Source organism: Cebus imitator, unplaced genomic scaffold (genome assembly GCF_001604975.1).
Source record: "Cebus imitator isolate Cc_AM_T3 unplaced genomic scaffold, Cebus_imitator-1.0 Scaffold76, whole genome shotgun sequence".
Lineage (NCBI taxonomy): Eukaryota > Metazoa > Chordata > Mammalia > Primates > Cebidae > Cebus > Cebus imitator.
In genome coordinates, this window is record NW_016107391.1 from 822219 (window position 1) to 840119 (window position 17901).

The window sequence follows — 17901 nt, forward strand, 5'->3', positions numbered from 1 at the left end:
GTCTCAAAAAAAAAAAAAAAAACAAAAAAACCAGCTATCATCATTGTGTTTATCTCTTTGTATCCATTTTTGCTTCATATAATTTGAGGCCCTGTTATTAGGTATGCACATTTATATATTTATTTATATATAAATATATCTAATTGTATATTTATTTATATATAAGTATTATTTTTATATATAATAATTTCCTGATTACTGAGTCTTTTATCATTGTAAAATAAAATATCTCTTTGTTGCTGGTTATACTTTTTTCTTTAAGTAGCTTTTGTGTGATATTAATGTGGCCATTCTAGTCTCATGCTTTCTGTTTTCATGGCACATTCCTTTTTATTCCTTTTACTTTTTGTTGCTTTAAAGTATGCCCTTGTAGAAGCATATTGTCGGATCTTGCTGTTTTACCCATTTTGATAATATCTGTCTTTTAATTGAAGTGTTTAGCCCATTCACATTAGTGTAATAATTGATATGTTTAGATTTGTGCCCTTCAATATATTATTTGCTTTCTATTTGTCCCCTCTGATTTTGTTCTTCTGTCCCCCTGATCTACTGTCTTTTAAATTATTTGGGTATTCCTCAGAATCCCTTTTAATTTTTAGATATGCCTATTTTTGGATTTTTAAAATTTGCATTTTTAGTGGTTGCTATAAGGATTACAGTGTACATACTTAACTTTGCTCAGTCCACTTAGAGTTAATAGTGTACCACCTTTATAAAATATAGAAAAGTTACAACCATATAAGACTGTTAATTCTTCCTATGCCATTGCTTATGCTATAGTTTTCATTTGTATTAAGTCTCATACAATACAAACCTCGCAAGACACAGTTGTAATTTTTGTTTAGGCAGTCACTATGTACTTTAGAGAATTAAGAAGGAAAAAATAGTCAGCTCTGTTTATCTAGTCATTTATTTACCATTTCCAATGCCTTTATTTTGTTCCTAAAGAGCCGAGTTTCTCCATAATGTCTTTTTCCTTCAACCTGAAAAATTTTATTAGCACTTTTTGTAATGCATATATGCTGCAGTAATTCATCTTAGTTTTCCTTTATCTGAACATCTATTTATCTTGCATTTTGAATGATATAGAATTCTGGGGTTTTGACAGATTTTATTTTCTTCTTCATTAAAAAAATGTTACTCTACTGTATTCTAATGCCCATAGTTTCTGATGAGAAGTATATAGTCATTTAAGTCATTATTTCTTGTGTACAATATGATTGTTTTTGTTGCTCTTGCATGGCTGGGGGACACTTATTTTAAGATTTTCTACTTATCTTTGGCTTAGAAGTTTGACCATGATGTGCTCATTTATGCTTTTCTTTATTTTTATCCTGTTTCAGGTTGGCTGAGTTTATCAAACATGTAAATGTATATTGTTAACCAAATTTGACAAATTTTTGTTCTTTATATCCTTAAATTTTTTAATCCTAATTTCTCTCTCTCTTTTCTGTACTCCAATTATATGCATATGGTACTTTTAAAATGTTGTGTGGTTTTATCATAGTAGGGTTAAAGTTTGGTCCTTTTAGACTATACATTTCTTTTATATTCTTGTATATTCTATATTGTTCCATAGGTCTCTAAGGCTCTATTTCAGTCCTTTTTCTTTTCTGCAGATTGGATCATTTCTATTGATCTATTTTCAGATTCATTGACTTTTGCCTCTTTTATCTGCATATTTTGACTAAGTTCAGGCAGTGAGTTTTAATTTCAGAGATTATATTTTTATTGCTAAAATTTCCATTGGCTCTTTTATATTTTCCTTTCTGATAAGATTTCCTTTATTTCCATTTCTCACCAGCATGTTTTCCTTTATCTTATTATTATTATTGTTTTTGAGACAAACTCTCACTCTGTCACCCAGGCTGGAGTGCAGAGGTGTGATCTTGTCTCAGTGCAACCTCTGCCTCCCAAGTTCAAGCAATTCTCCTGTCTCAGCTTCCCAAGTAGCTGGGACTACAGGCACGCACCAACACGCCTAGCTAATTTTTGTATTTTTAGTAGAGACAACGTTTCGCCATTTTGGTCAGGCTGGTCCCAAACTCCTGACTTCGTGATCCACCTGCCTCGGCCTCCCAATGTGCTGGGATAACAGGTGTGAGCCATCATGCCCGGCCTCCTTTATCTTATTGAATATCATTATAGTAGCTACTTTAAAGTCCTTTTCCGCTAATTCCCACATCTGTGTCATCTCAGGTTTGCATTCTTGATGATCTTTACCTTTAAGAATGCTTCACATTTTTCTGGTATTTCATATTAAGTAATTTTGATTATATTCTGATATTATTAATGTGTTATTTTTGAGATTCATCATTCTGTTTGTATTAGTCCATTCTTGCACTGCTATAAAGAAATACCCAAGACTGGATAACTTATAAAGAAAAGAAATTTAATTGGCTCACAATTCTCCAGGCTGTAGGAAGCATGATGCTGGCCATCTGCTTGGCTTCTGGGAAGGCCTCAAGAATTACGCAGAAGGCAAAGAGGAAGCAGGCTCACCTTACATGGCTGGAGCAGGAGCAAGGGAGGGGACAATTGCTACACACTTTTAAACACCCAGATCTCACGAGATCTCTCTCAGTGTTATGAGAATGGCACCAAGGAGGAAACCTGCCCCATGATCTAATCACCTCGCACCAGGCCCTGCCTCCAAAATTGGGGATTACAATGTGACATGAGCTTTGGGTGGGGACACAGATCCAAATCATGTCAGTCTGCCACTGCCCCCACCACCCCCAAAATCTCATGATGTTCTTACATTGCAAAATACAATTTTCCCTTCCCAACAGTCCCTCAGAGTCTTAACTCATTCCAGCATTAAGTCAAAAGTCTCTTCTGCCTGTGAACCTGTAAAATAAAAAACAAGTTAGTTACTCCTAATATACAGTGGGGGTACAGGCATTGGGTACATATTCCTGTTCCAAAAGGGCGAAATCAGCCAAAAGAAAGGGCTACAGACCCCATGCAAGTCCAAAGCCAGTAGGGCAGTTATTAAATCTTAAAGCTTCAAAATAATCTTCATTGACTCCATGTCTCACATCCAGGACACACTGTTTTGTGAGGAATGAGCTCCCAAGGCCTTGGGAAGCTTCACTCCTGTGGCTTTGTGGGGTTCAGCCCCTGCAGCTGCTCTCACGGGCTGGTGTTGAGTGCCTGCAGCTTTTCTAGCCACAGGGTGCAAGCTGCTGATGGATTCCCATTTTGGGGTCTTGAGAGTGGTGGCCCTCTTCTCACAGTTCCACTAGGCAGTGCCCCAGTGGGGACTCTGTGTGGGGGCTCCAACCCCACATTTCCTCTCAGCACTGCCCTAGTAGAGGTTCTCTATGAGGGCTCCACTCCTGCAGCAGGCTCTGCCTCGACATTCAGGCTTTTCCATACATCCTCTTAAATCTAGATAGAGGTGCCCAAGGCTTAACTCTTGCATTCTGTGTACCCACAGACTTGACATCATGTGGAAGCCACCAAGGCTTATAGCTTGCACCCTCTGAAGCCATGGCTTGAGCTGTACCTGGGCCCCTTTTAGCTATGGCTGGAGCTGGAGCGCCTGGAATGCAGGGAGCAGTGTCCTGAGGCTGTGCAGGGTGGCAGGGCCCTGGGCCTGGCCCACCAAACCATTCTTTCGTCCTAGGCCTGAGATGCAAGGGGCTGATGCAAAGGTCTCTGAAATGCCTGGGAGGCCTTTTTTCCATTGTCCTGGATATCAGCACTTGACTCCTTTTTACTTATGCAAATTTTTCCAGCCTACTTGGATACCTCCTCTGAAAAGGGCTTTTCTTTTCTACCACATGGCCAGGCTGCAAATTTTCCAAACTTTTATGCTCTGCTTCCCCTTTAAATATCAGTTCTGATTTTAGGTCATTTCTTTGCTCACACATATGAGCATAGGCTGTTAGAAGTAGCCATGCCACATCTTGAACACATTGCTCCTTAGAAATTTCTTCTGCCAGAGGTGGATGAACTGAGGTCAGGAGTTCAAGACCAGCCTGGCCAACATGGTGAAACCCCATCTCTACTAAAAATACAACAAATTAGCCAGGTATGGTGGCTGGCACCTGCAATCCCAGTTTCTTGGGAGGCTGAGGCAGGAGAATCTCTTGAATCTGGGAGGCAGAGGTTGCAGTGAGCCAAGATTGCCCCATTGGATTCCAGCCTGGGCAACAAGAGTGAAACTCTATCTCAGAAAAAAAAAAAAAAAAAAAAAAGGAAATTTCTTCTGCCCTATACCCTAACTCTAAAGGTCACTCTCAAGTTCCAAGTTCCATAATAGATCCCTACAGCAGGGGCATAATACAGCCAGGCTCTTTGCTAAAGCATAGGGAAAGTGACCTTTGCCCCAGTTCCCAATAAGTTCCACATGTCCATCTGAGACCTCCTCAGCCTGAACTTCTTTTTCTATTTCACTATCAGCATTCTGGTCACAATCATTCAAATAGTCTCTAGGAAGTTCCAAGCTCTCCCTCATCTTTCTGTCTTCTTCTGAGCTCTCCACACTATTCCAACCTGTGCCTGTTACCTAGTTCCAAAGTCACTTTCACATTTTCTGGATCTTTGTAGCAATGCCCTACTCTCAGTATCAATTTTCTGTATTAGTCTGTTCTCACACTGCTATAAAAATACCTGAGACTGTGTATTTTTGTACGCACCTGTATTTTGTAATTTTGTGTTTTTCAAATATTAAACCAGTTGTAATGGTAAAAAAAAAAATACCTGAGACTGGGTAATTTAGAAAGAAAAGAGGTTTAATTGGCTCACATTTCTGCATGCTGTACAGGAAGCATGATGCCAGCCATCTGCTTGGCTTCTTGGGGAGGCCTCAGGAAACTTACAATCATGGTGTAAGGCAAAGGGAAAGCAGGCTTGTCTTACGTGGTAGGAGCAAGAGAGAGAGAAGGGGGAGGTGGTATACACTTTTAAACAACAAGATCTCATAAGAACTCTCTCACTATTATGAGAACAGCACTAAGGGGGAAATCTACCCCCATGATCCAATCACCTCTCACCAGGCCCCACCTCCAACACTGGGGATTACAATTTGACATGAGATTTGGGCAGGGACACAGATTGAAACCATATCACTGTTATATTCCTATGAAGGGTCTTGATGTTTTTTGTTTTAGTAGAGAATAAACTTCATTAGACTAAAAATGCAAAATCTCTCTTGCTTCTGCTGGGTAGCAGTTCAAACTTCAGTTTAGTTCTTTTAGCTTTAGCCTTTGCTCTTTATATGTGATTCAGGGGACAGCAGAGATGTAGGAAGAATTTAATCATAGAATTTAGGGGCTCGCCTTCTTTTGTTCTGTGCACTCAAGGATTCCCTACCCCTCTCAGTTGTGGATTACAGTGCTGTTGCTCCTGGCTCCTTCCCCTTGTCCCTCAAGTTGGGGAAACTAGGGCTTATCTGTCAGAGTTTTAGCTTCCTCATCATATGTCACAACCTTGATCTGCCATTAGGCCAAAGCAACAAAAACAGGAAACTCACTTCATGCTGATTCCTTTCTCCAAGTTTTAGCATCCTCCTCCTCAAAAACTGCCTGCTTTTGTTTATTCTCCGGAGTCCTCAGGTATTTACTTTACGTATTTTGGCCAGAGGTAACAGTTGTTATCTCTGGAAGGGTCTGTTAATTATGAGCTTACTTAGATTTACTAGACTGAGCCTTAAACATTGTGTTTTGAAATTTTTGCTTAAACATTATATTTATCCAATAATTAAATTTAACATTTATTGTATTGTATTGTATTTTAATTTATTTTTTCTTCAGCTTTTAAGTTCTGAGTTACATGTGCAAGTTGTGTAGGTTTGTTACACAGGTAAATGTGTGCCATGGTGGTTTGCTGCACAGATCAACCCATCACCTAGGTATTAAGCCTAGCATCTATTAGGTATTCTTCCAGATGCTCTCCCTCCCATTGCTCCCCGGACAGACCCCAGTGCATGTTGTTCTCCTCCATATGTCCATGTGTACTTATCATTCAGCTCCCACACATAAGTGGGAACATGTAGTGTTCGGTTTTCTGTTACTGCATTATTATGCTGAGGATAATGACTTCCAGCTTCATCCATGTCACTGCAAAGGATGAGATCTTGTTCCTTTCAATGGATGCATAGTATTCCATGGTTTATATGTACCACATTTTCTTTATCCGGTCTATCATTGATGGACATTTGGGTTGATCCCATGTCTTTGCTATTGTGAATACTGCTGCAATGTACATGCACATGCATGTATTTTTATAATAGAATGATTTATATTCCTTTGGGATTGCTGGGTCAAATTGTATTTCTTTCTCTAGATCTTTGAGGAATTGCTAAACCGTCTTCCACAATGATTGAATTAATGTACACTCCCACCAACAATGTAAAAGTGTTTCTTTTTTTCCATCTGTTGTTTCTGGACTTTTTAATAATTGCCATTCTGACTGATATGAAAAGATATCTCATTGCGGTTTTGATTTGCATTTCTCTTATTATCAGTGATGTTCAGTTTTTTTTTCCACATGTTTCTTGGCCACATTAATGTCTTCTTTTGAGAAGTGTCTGTTCATGTGCTTTGCCCACTTTTTAATGGGCTTGTTTTTTTCTTGTAAATTTGTTTAAGTTCCTTGTAGTCTCTGGATATTAGACCTTTGTCAGATGGATGGACTACAAAATTTTTCTCCCATTCCGTGGGTTGTCTGTTCACTCTGATGATAGTTTTTTTTTTGGTTGTGCAGAAAAGCTCTTTAATTTAATTAGATCCCATTTGTCAATTTTTGCTTTTGTTGAAATTGTTTAGGCACTTTTGTCATGAAATCTTTGCCCATGCCTGTGTCCTGAATGGCATGACCTAGATTTTCTTCTAGGGTTTTCGTGGTTTTATACTTTTATGAATTAAGTCTTCAACTCATCTTGAGTTAATTTTTATATAAGATGTAAGTAAGGGGTCCAGTTTGAATTTTCTGTATATGGCTAGCCAATTTTCCCAGCACCATTTATTAAATAGGGAATCTTTTCCCCATTGCTTGTTTTCGTCAGATTTGTTTAAGATCAGATGGCTCTGGCGTGCGGTGTTATTTCTGAGTCCTCTATTCTGTTCCATTGTTCTTTGTGTCTGTTTTTGTACCAGTACCATGCTGTTTTGGTTACTGTAGCCTTGTGGTATATATGAAGTCAAGTAGCATGATGTCTCCAACTTTGTTCTTTTTGCTTAGGATTGTCTTGGCTATAAAGGCTTTTTCTTGGTTCCATATTAATATGGTTTGGCTGCATCCCCACCCAAATCTTACCTTGAATTGTAGTTCCCACAATCCCCACATGTTGTGGAAAGGAGGTAATTGAATCCTGGGGATGGTTATCCCATGCTGTTCTCATGATAGTGAGTGAGTTCTCACGAGATTTGATAGCTTTATAAGGGGCTTTTCCCTTTTCACTTGGCACTTCTCCTTCCTGCCACCATATGAAGAAAGATGTGTTTGCTTTCTTTTCTGCCATGATTGTAAGTTTTCTGAGGTCTCCCCAGCCATGCTGAACTGTGAGTCAATTAAACCTCTTCTTTTATAAATTACCCGGTCTCAGGCAGTTCTTCATAGCAGTGTGAGAACAGACTAATACACATATGAATTTTAACACAGTTTTTTTGAAATCTGTGATGAATGTCAATGGAAGTTTAATGGGAGTACCATTGAATCTATAAATTACTTTGAGCAGTATGGCCACAATATTGATTCTTCCTATCCATAATTATGTAATGTTTCTCCATTTGTTTGTGTCCACTGTGATTTATTTGAACAGTGGTTTGTCGTTGTCCTTAAAGAGGTCCTTCACTTCCCTTGTTAGTTGTATTCATACTTATTTTATTTTCTTTGTAGCAATTGTGAATGGGAGTTCATTCATAGTTTGGCTCTCTGCTTGCCTGTTATTTGTGTATTGGAATGCTAACAATTTTTGCACATTGATTTTGTATCCTGAGACTTTGCTGAAGTTGCTTATCTGCTTAAGAAGCTTTTGGGCTGAGACCATGAGGTTTTCTGAAAATAGGTTCATGCATCTGCAAACAAAGATAATTTGTTTTTCTCTCCTCCTATTTGAATACCTTTATTTCTTTCTCTTGCCTAATTGCCCTAGCCAGAACTTCCAATACTATGTTGAATAAGAGTGGTGAAAGAGGGCGTCCTTGTCTTGTGCTGGTTTTCAAGGGGAATGCTTCTAGGTTTTGTCCATTCAGTATGGTATTGGCTGTGGGTTTGTCATAAGGCTCTTATTAGTTTGAGGTATGTTCCTTCAATACCTAGTTTGTTGAGGATTTTTAACATGAAGGGATGCTGAATTTTATCGAAGGCCTTTCTGCATCTATTGAGATAATCATGTGGGTTTTGTCTATTGTTCTGTTTATGTGATGAGTTACATTTATTGATTTGTGTATGTTGAACCAGCCTTGTATCCCAGGGATGAAGCCACTTGGTTATGATGAATAAGCTTTTTAATGTGCTACTGGATTTGGTTTGCCAGTATCTTAGTAAGGATTTTTGCACTGAGGCTCATCAGGGATATCAGCCTGAGGTTTTTTTTTGTTGTTGTATCTCTGCCAGATGTTGGTATCAAGGTGATGCTCGCCTTATAAATGAGTTAGGGAGGAGTCTCTCCTTTCCCATTGTTTGGAAGAGTTTCAGAAGAATTGGAACCGGCTCCTCTTTGTACCTCTCGTAGAACTCAGCTGTAAATCTGTCTGGTCCTACCTAGGCTTTTGTTGGTTGGTGGGCTATTTATTATTGCTTCAATTTTAAATTTAATATTTTAAAATCTTGAGTTAAATGGTTGAATGAATGTGTGGAGAGTTAGATATCAATGAATGCATATTCTTAAAGGTATAAACTTTAACCCTGCTGGATATAGGATAAAACTTACATGAAAACACTACACTGAATCAGTCAATTTAAGTAAAATAAATTCAAGGAGGTGGTCTGAATTTCTCAGTGAGCATTTAGATATTTATGGGAGTCACATAAAATAAATTATAAATGTGACTAAGGGCTTTTTATTAAAGAAAATGAAATATTGCTGTAGACATGACTCTGTGTGTTTCTTTACTACACTATGAACTAAGAATTTTGGAGGCAAATCATAAGTATATAAATTGGCTTACTGATTACTGATTGGGAAGATAAATAGCTAACAAAAATTTGGGAAAGCATTTTGGCATGTCTACCTAAAATTTAAATATGCAAGCACTAGTCCCCCCTTACCTACACTTTCACTTTCAGCAGTTTAGGAAAATAGCTGAGCACAGTACAGTAAGATATTGAGAGAGAGAGACCACATTCATATAACTTTTATTATCATAAATTGTTATAATTATCCAAATTTATTGTTAATTATTGTTGGTAATCTTTTACTGTGCCTAATTTATAAGTTAAACTTTATCATGGGTACATGTATGTATAGGAAAAAACATGGTATATATAGAATTCAGTGTTACCCTTGGTTTCAAGCATTCAGTGAGAATCTTAGAAAGTATCTTCTGTGGAAAAGGAGGGACTATTGTACTTTTACCAAAGCACTTCCCATAATAAACACACAGACGTATACATGCACACACTTTCACAAATACACTTAAATATTCAATCATGGAGTAAAAATTAATTATGAAATATCTAGACAATGACTATTATGTAGGTTTTTTTTTTTTTTTTTTGAGACGGAGTTTCGCTCTTGTTGCCCAGGCTGGAGTGCAATGGCGCGATATCGGCTCACCGCAACCTCCGCCTCCTGGGTTCAGGCAATTCTCCTGCCTCAGCCTCCTGAGTAGCCGGGACTACAGGCACGCGCCACCATGCCCAGCTAATTTTTTGTATTTTTAGTGGAGACGGGGTTTCACCATGTTGACCAGGATGGTCTCGATCTCTTGACCTCGTGATCCACCCGCCTCGGCCTCCCAAAGTGCTGGGATTACAGGCCTGAGCCACCACGCCCGGCTTATGTAGCTTTTATTAGGAAAGAAGCAGAATTACATCTACTGATGTGAAAAGATATTCATCATATATATTAAGTAAAAATTAGGTTCATCAGATATGTAAAGTAAAAAAAGTCACAATTTAAGAGAAAGTGTTGATTGATTTGAGAGTTTGTATATTTTTTTTTCCTATTTTGTGCTGAAAAGCTGAAGTTGGCATCAACCAGGGCATATTGTTATATATGCATCAAGCTAAATAATTTTTAGATCTTTAAGACTATTAATAAGTGATGCTGTATAAATAGAATCAGTGCCAGATTTTTTGTTTCAATTCTATCAGCCAAGTATAGTATGCTTTCTTTGGTTGTGATAGAAAAAAGAGAAAAAAAAAGCACAGAAGCAAAAAGTAAAGTTGTACAATAGTGTGTAAAGTGTGGTTACATTTTGGTAAAATGTGTTGGTGTGTATATCTATATAGCATAGTCAAAAGCCTGGAGTGATATATAATTACCTGTTACTGGTCTAGTCTACAAGGGAATTAGTTTTTAAAGAACTTTCACTTTCCTTGCTTTTAACAATTCTGAACAAATTTAATTTGGTATAAGAAGTATATATTTTAAATGTTGTTGAAGCTAGTTAAAATAAAGAAAAGATAAAAAAGTAAATAAATCACAGGAAGTTCACAGTCTGACTTTATCAGGATTGTTGCTATTTTCTTAACAGGTCATCAAACATTATTACTGACCCTTGGAAAGAATGACTTTCGATCATTTGAAAATCTCGTTTATTCTTCAACTCCTGCTAGCTCAAAAAGCACTAAATCCACATAGCCTAGGAGGCATGGCTGTCCAATATATCCTATGTGTACATTGATTTATGAACGAATAAATGTTTCATACATAGTTGAAATTTTAAATGAGCTTATGATAATTGGGTGAGAGGAATACTAGTCCAGCTTGAGAGTACTGCAAAAAACCAGTCACAGAAGGCTATGATGAAATTTTAATTATAAAGGATATTGAATATCCTAGAGTGACAACTCTGCTATAATAGATGTAACACTGAATTGGAAAGAGAGAAAGTGAGATTTTTACCTACTTCTGTTTGAAATCAGCTTTCTATTTCTAGCAAATTATCAAACCATTCCAGTGTCTTTGATTCACTGGGTTTATTAAAGAATTGGCCAATAAATATATAATAGATATAGAAAAGTCTGCCTGAGCATGGTGGCTCACACCTGTAATAATAGTGTATTGACTGTTATAATTGTTCTATTTTATTATTAGTTATTGTTGTTAATCTTTTACTGTGCATAATTTATAAAATAACTTCAACATGGGTATGCATGTATAGGAAAAAATGTAGTATATATAGTATTCAATATTATCCCTGGTTTCGGACATTCAGTAGGGGTCTGAAGGTGGGTGAGGTGAGCCCATTCTGGGAGGCTGAAGTGGGCAGATTGCTTGAGCCCAGGAGTTCAGGACCAGCCTAGGCAATATGGTGAAATGCTGTCTCTACGATAAATGCAAAAATTATCTGGGCGTGGTAGTGCATGACTGTAGTCCCAGCTACCCAGGAGGCTGAGGTGGGAACATCACTGAACCCAGTGGTTGAGGCTACAGTAAGCTGTGATCATACTACTGCACTCCAGGGGGACGACTGAGTGAGATCCTGTCTCAAAAAAAGTCACAAATTAAGATAAAGTGTTGACTGATCCGAGAGCTTGCATATTTTTTTTCTATTTTGTGCTGGAAAGCTGAAGTTGGCATCAACCAAGGCATATTGTTACATATGCATCAAACTAAATAATTTTAAGATTTTTAAGACCATTAATTCACAGATGCTGTATAAATAGAATCAGTACTAGATTTTTTGTTTCAATTCTATCAGCCAAGTATAGTATGCTTTCCTTGCTTGTGATAGAAAAAAGAAAAAACACAGAAGCAAAATTGAAGAATTTGTAAATCATTTCTAAATAACCTTAATAAAATGAGCTTTGAAAGGGAAAATTTTTAGATAACATTATCTCATCAAAATGCCTTAAAGTGTATTTTAATATTCAGTAAAAATAGTGTATATTGACATGGCTAATTTAGAGGATTTATATTTTACCCACATTATGATGTATTATGCCTGTAACTGCTAAAGGAATTATGTAACAAAATCTATCAAAGAATACATGAGTGGGATTTATATCAGAAAAATCAAAGCAATTTGTAAAGCACCATTACTTAGGCAGAATATCGTAGGTAGGAGGAGGATGGTACTGAAGGAAGTTGGGATATGAAGTATAAATCTATTTTGCATCATGATTTTGCTAAGTCTGGCCGTCTATTATAAAAGCATGTACAGAAGATTCTATTGAAACTTGTAGTTTGTGAGAACAATAGTATTCCTTGTGAAATACGTAGATATTAATAGCTTGAGACTGATAATATGATTCTTAAGTTAGGGGTTGCATGTGTAGTGGCCAGGTGTTATTTCAGAATCTCAAGAAACAGAACCATGGTAAAAAGAAGCTTCCTGGAGCTTCTGATAAATTCTTTCACCTTTTTGGGACCCAGTTTCTTCATCAGTACCAACCTCATTAGGGTCCTTTGAGGAATACATGAGGTTAGATATGTGCTGAAATAATATGCCAACTCTTAAGTGCCACAGCATTAGGATGCAAGGGGGCTAGTGCCCAAAAAGTCAATAATTACTTGATACTCTATGTATCTGAATGGATAATTTTGAGAATTAATCCTGACACAGAGGTGCAGGTTTGTTTGTTAGTTCCAAGCAGCAAATATAATGGGCATAGAAAAAAGAAACCGTGGCCTGCATATAGACTGAGCATAGGAAAACAGTTCAAATTCAAGGTACTTCAACACTATCTAACATATTTTTGAAATGTATTTTTTAAACCCCTATCCAAATCAATGAATGGTTTGGCTAAAATCTGCTTGGGAACGAGGATGTTCTTTAGTGCCAAGTACCCATCTTATTTTAGTCTGTGGCTAAAATCTGAAGAGTTACAGAAGAGAAGTGGGACCAAACAAGGTTTTCTATTAAAATAAGAGGCCCCAAGTGATGAATGGAAACTTGGAACAGGTTTAATGGCAACTATAAACCAGAAATTAGCTGCAATGCACACTTATGAATTTTGGGGCATATCTTGAGTTTCAGATAGAAAATTGCTGCTAAGTTTAGTGAATTAGAAACATAGTGTAACCTAGGCAGTTGCAATTCTTGTTCCAAAAATGCTCAACTTGCTGCTGGACTGGCATGGACACTTGGTACCTCCTTGTTTTGAGTCATTAATAAAATGTTGACTGGGATAAGACTAAGAGTGGTTCCCTGTAGTCCCCCATTATAATTCTCCTTTTAAGTTGAAGTATTCCATTAATAAATACTTTTTGGAATGTTATTTAAACAATTAAAAAATCACCTAACTACAGTGTCTTGCAGCTACCTTTCTTTATCTTGTCCACATGAGTATATTGGGAGACTTTGTTTAATGTTTCCATGAATTCTAGATGAACTGTTCCTGCAGCATTTCTTTTTTAAAAATTTTCTTTTGATATATTACATTTATTTTGGCAATGATTCTAGCAACTAAAATCTAAAATGCCCATATGAAAAACAATCTTAAGTCTATGTGGTTAGTTTGAAGTTACCAGTTTTTAATTAAGCCAAAGTAGTCCTTGGTATGAATGCCTTCATTTCTAAGTGTTCATAAACAATCGCTTTAGTAATACTAGAGTTTTGAAGGAATTTATATCAAGCTCAATGGCACTTTTTAAAAGATAGGAAATTGGATTCTCTAGTTACATCTGTAAGTTCTTTCAGTGCCTTGGAAGGTCATTTATTTGGCCACAGATACTTACGTATATCACTTTTATGTCTCCTATCTCTTTATTGATCTTGAGGTTCAAGTTTCACTTAACCATTTTCTTCAATGAAAAAGAAAGAATTTTATACTTTAAAAATACTTTAATATTCTATGATTCTTTAATATTCTCAATTGAGAATACTTATAGAGAAGTAAAGCTCCCCCAATACTGACTAGTTTGATTTTATCTGTTAATATTATACAATCTACCCTAAACCTTTAGCCTATCTCTCTCTTTTTATTGTTACTTATCCAAAGATGGCTTGAATCTCTTTGTTTATTTATTTTATTATATTTTTTATTTTTTTGAGATGGAGTCTCACTCTGTTGCCCAGGCTGGAGTGCAATGGCGCCATCTCAGCTGACTGCAACCTCTGCCTCCCAGGTTCAAGTGATTCTCCTGCCTCAGCCTCCCAAGTAGCTGGGAGTACAGGCTCATGCCACTGTGCCCAGCTAATTTTTGTATTTTTATTAGAGATGGGGTTTCACCATCTTGGTCAGGCTGGTTTCAAACTCCTGACCTCATGATCCACCCACCTCAGATTCCCAAAGTGCTGGGATTACAGGGGTGAGCCACCGTGCCCGGCTCTCTTTGTTTATTTTAAGCAATTTTCAGACACCTCAGCCAACTATCAATAATATATTAGTTTTTTAGAACTAAAAACTTAGAGGATCTCCCCCTAAAAGCCAATTGTTAATACCAAATATTTGACTGATATATTTCTTCTGGAGGAAGGGAGATGTGAAAAAGTTTATCCACCAAAACTTTTGTCATCTTCCCATCCACTGAATGTTTTATCTGTAAATAATGCTATAATCATATTGGAAAGTATTTTTCTTCTGGGGAATGCATGAAGATCAGGAATCCTATTTGTTTTTTAACAAGATGGCATTTTAAAAAACTACTTTGGACAACACTAAACATTAGAGGTGACCATTTGTCTCTCTCTTTTATTATATAAGTTGGGCTCAGTTTGTAGAGCAACATAGATACATAAATTAAAACATGAAAACTAGATCCTTCCCTATTTGACAGATATTCTTATAATGACCATCCCCAAAGCTGATCAAACTAATGAGCATGTATTTTTGTCCTGTGGCCAAAAGACTCCAGATTGTTTGGTTTCCAAAAGTAAAATGGTCTGTAATGGTGTTAATAATAGAGAAAGAATAATTTATGCGAATTAGGAGAGTTTACTGAGTGCCAACATTTTCCCCATAGGTTTAATTCTGTTGTATTGTAATTGGTTTTGCTCCTATGCCCTGTGATCTCATGATAGATGTATTTAACAAAGAAGAAATCCATAGTAAAACCATTTCAGATTCTCAACCTCCTCTTCATAAGATATGCCCTATCTATATACAGAAAAGGGCTATAGCAGCTTTTCTTGAATTTACTAAAAATAAGCTCTGAAGAAAATGAAGCAATAAACATTTATTGAAAGTCTATAAGGGTTTCTACATTGTGAAGGAGACAGAAATATAAGACATGTCTCCTGCTTTTCGGTTGCTTATAATTAAAGAGATGTTAAAGTATTTGGATGAATTTAAAAAATGACACATGTCAGCTTACAGAGATATGCTGTAGACTGTAAAAATGAAATTAAAAAAAAAAAACCACGTGTTTAGAATCGACACTGTTTCATGGATTAGGTAGGTTTTCACCTGGACCTTGAAATGTATATAAGATTTTTTTATTTTTTGAGACGGAGTTTCACTTTTGTTGCCCAGACTGGAGTACAATGGCGCAATCTTGGCTCACTGCAGCCTCGCCTCCCAGGTTCAAGAGATTCTCCTGCCTTAGCCTCCCGAGTAGCTGGGATTACATGCAGGAGCCACCATACCTGGCTAATTTTGTATTTTTAGTACAGACTGGATTTCTCTATGTTTGTCAGGCTGGTCTCGAACTCCCGACCTCAGGTGATCCGCCCACCTTGGCCTCCCAAAGCTCTGGCATTATAGGCGTGAGCCACCTTACTCAGCCGTATATAAGATTTTAAAAGGAAGAGAGAAAATAAGATACTGTTTGTATTAGAATTACACGGGTAAATTTGTAAATTTAGTTCTTTTCGAAGAACACTAATTGAGCACCTGTGCTAAGCTCCATACTGGGTGCTGTAGATTACAGCACGTTTAGGAACTAACTTCATATTCTGTTGCTAAAGTATTTCTATGTATCCTAAAAAGGTAAATCTCTTGTGAGGAAACAAATCCCTTGAAGGAGTTCTCATAACAGAAGTCCCATTTCCTTGGTGATATAAAAAGGGGCTGTTTTTTTCTCAAAATGTGATATAGCTCCAGAAGTAATTGGGAAAGCTTAACTTTGTTGTATACTCATCTTCCCTATCATCACTGATTTCCTACATGGCCTAGTTACATGTGCTTATCTGTGTTTGATACCTAAAGGGCCATGTTACATGTAAGGCTGCCAACTAAGGTGTTATCCTATGATAAAATATTGTTGCATTCATGACAACAGCAACAACAATAATATACTTATTAGTTACTGTGCAAATTGCTTTACATACATTTTCTCATGTAATCATAATGATAACCCTATGAGTGTTGCTTACTATTGTTTTCCTTAATTAAAATGAGTAAAATGAAGCTTAGATTAAGTAACATATCCGAAACCACACAGTTAGTCATTGGCAGCGGTGTGACTGACTCCAAAGTCTGTGCTTCTAATTACTGTGTTCTTCTACTTTTTAATAGGGAGTTCTTGAAGGTCCAAGGAAAGGAATGCATAATGGTGTGGTCAAGGCATTAGCATTAATATTTGTAGAAAGGGTAATTAACAACAGTTTGAGCAATCACATTCTAACAACTAGTAAGTTGGCAGAAGCCTGAGTATAATAGTGTGAGGAACAAAATCATTATAGTGCCAAACAGAGTACACCATCTCTTCAGTACAATGTTTTTCAAAAGGAGGCTGATTGTGTTGGCTCTATGTTTGCCTCCTCAATAATTAAGGCAGTAAATATTAGTTGGAGCTTCCAATACCTAACGGGCCTAAAACAGCAAAATGGACAACCTGGCATGTGTCCTTGCTGGAAGATGACAAGAGTGCTGAAAGGAGAATCCAGGTTTTTCTCCTGAGACATGACACTTGGGGGCTTCCATTAAAAAATCACCAAGTCTCTGTCACTGTATTCTCTTCCTTAAGTGCCTATGATGTTTTCACAGTCACAGGTCTATGCCTGGTCAACACACAGTGGCCAGGTCTGTAAGCTGTGGGCAGAGATGGCAGCGACTCGGAGGGCTGGGAGCAGATGATGGGAGGAAAGATCATTTTTTCTGACAACTTACAACTTGATTCCACTTATAAGCCATCTATTTTCAGAAATAAGTAATGGGTGAGGACATAGGCCAGGTCCACAGTTTGTGCACTTGAGAGATTAAGGCCTCACAGATCAAATTACCACAGCAAACTGAGACAGAATTATTGTAGGGATATTTGGGGAGGATGCAGAGAAAAGAGGAAGAAGGCAGAGACCCAAGAAAGGAGACAGGAATAGATTTTGATGAAAATTACTTCCTACTCTGTACCCTTGAGGGAACAAAGAGGACAAATAAGAAGCAGGAGTGATAGAGGGAAGCTGGGTGTTTCTCCGGAATAAAACTGGGTAGGTAGTGGAGCATTGTTAGTGAGTGTGCTAGGGATTAGGGATGTGCTAGTTCAGGCCTTTGAACTCTGGGGGTCAGGATCACAACCTTGGCTCCTTTAACCATCCCCGCTAGGGGGGAAGCATGCCAAATGTCAGGTCTCACTCTGACTTTGTTCCACTCCATAGCTAGAAAATGACCCATAGAGGAAGATATACGGATGAGAGGATACTAGGAGATAAGGAAGAGAAAGACATTTTAGTGAGTGCTACTTGCACATGAGCCAATAGATTTCAAATTCCTGTGGAAGAAATGTGAGGACTTGGGAAGAGTGAATATTCATTGCCTCTGAGCAGCAGAGGCAATGACACAGCTTGGAAAGATTTCCTCTGATCCTTCTGCCTTCTTCACTGAAGAGAATTTGTTGTCTCTGCGTTGCCTCTGTTGCAGTACAAGAGGAATCTTAGGGGCACAAAAGAACAGAAGTCT

At 37.4% G+C, this 17901-nt stretch overlaps 2 protein-coding genes across 14 annotated transcripts in view; both read left to right on the forward strand.

Annotated features, from left to right (window-relative positions):
* Positions 1–17901, forward strand: part of LOC108307041 (protocadherin alpha-2) — a 189773-nt gene that overhangs the window by 154555 nt on the left and 17317 nt on the right.
* LOC108307044 (protocadherin alpha-C2) overlaps positions 1–17901 on the forward strand; it is a 213663-nt gene that overhangs the window by 148218 nt on the left and 47544 nt on the right. The window lies entirely within an intron of this gene.